General features: G+C 26.9%; 1 non-coding gene across 1 annotated transcript; it reads right to left on the bottom strand.

The window, feature by feature from the left end:
• Positions 1 to 480: 480 nt before the first annotated feature.
• Trnav-uac (transfer RNA valine (anticodon UAC)) lies at positions 481 to 553 on the bottom strand. Its single transcript has one exon. It is a non-coding gene; the product is annotated as a tRNA-Val (tRNA).
• Positions 554 to 1292: the final 739 nt, after the last annotated feature.

Consider the following 1292-nt stretch of genomic DNA (forward strand, 5'->3'; position numbering starts at 1 on the left):
AGATTATCCCATTTTGATGAGATTGTAAGATCTCTGATCCCCAATGCGATTGTTTTGAAACGAGAAGAAATGAAATAAGAATAAAAGAAACTAAATGAGAATAAATGAAAAAAATAAATAAATAGATAAATAAATAATAAATAAATAAATGAATTATTAATAAATAAAACACGTACATAAATAGATATTTAAATAAATAATATATCAATAATAAATAAAAAATTAAAACTAAATAACAAATAAATAATACATTAAACATTTATAAATTTATCATGAATAAATACATAATAAACAGTTTTCAGATAATGATTAATAATTAATGCATACTAAATAATAAATAAATAAATCAACGTTGTGTTTTTATTTCTTGTTGTTTAACGTTTCTAAGTATAATAAAATAATAAATTCTGCTGTCGTTGTTTGAAAATAAGTTGTTTATTCTTATTATTAGTATGTGACCTACGCATCAAAAGTACAATATAGTTCCACAGTGGATTGAACCCAGGACCTTCTGCGTGTAAAGCAGACGTGATAACCACTACACCATGGAACTCCTTGCTTTAATGCTCTCATGGGATGGTAAATATATATTGGTAGATCCTAATAAGACCAGATTCAGAATACCTTAATATAACGCCCTCGGGTTATCTCGCAAAATCTCGAACTTCCAAAACGATGCATTCACTGGTAAGAGAACAATCAAAATGTCAGAACTTAGCCTGGAGGATTTACATTGTTTAAAACGTCAAAGAATTAAAAGAAAACTTCAATCTGTTTAGCGTCAGCAGACAAATGGCTATGATAGTGTCGCGTACGTACACCCTAATTTGCAGGAAAAGTATGCATCATAGTTGTAAAAAAGAATGATTTTATTTTAAATTAAAATAATAAAATAAATTGAATAAATTGACTTTAAATTAAACGATCAAAGCTATAGAATATTGTAGTTTCTTTAAATTAACCACCAATACAATAGAATAATATTCTACCGAAACTATCCAATAATGTTAAGTTAATTAAAATACCAAAAAACAATCGAATACTGTTTTAAAATTTAAATATCAAAATTATAGGAAAATTTTTTTTTTAAATTAAAATTGTTTAGATAATTGTCAGACTTAGATCCAGGATACTGAAAATCGGTTTATGTAGACATTTTCAGGGTTTTGAAACTAACATTATTACATTGGAGACTAGTAGATATCACTAAAGACGAAAGTTGGTCTTAGTCCAGCGGGACTAAGGGGAAATTGGATATTAATTTAAGTTCAACAGAAAGGGTGGGAGGTGAG

Source organism: Sinohyriopsis cumingii, chromosome 12 (assembly GCF_028554795.1).
Source record: "Sinohyriopsis cumingii isolate HCF-2022 chromosome 12, ASM2855479v2, whole genome shotgun sequence".
In the NCBI taxonomy this organism is placed as follows: Eukaryota; Metazoa; Mollusca; class Bivalvia; order Unionida; family Unionidae; genus Sinohyriopsis; species Sinohyriopsis cumingii.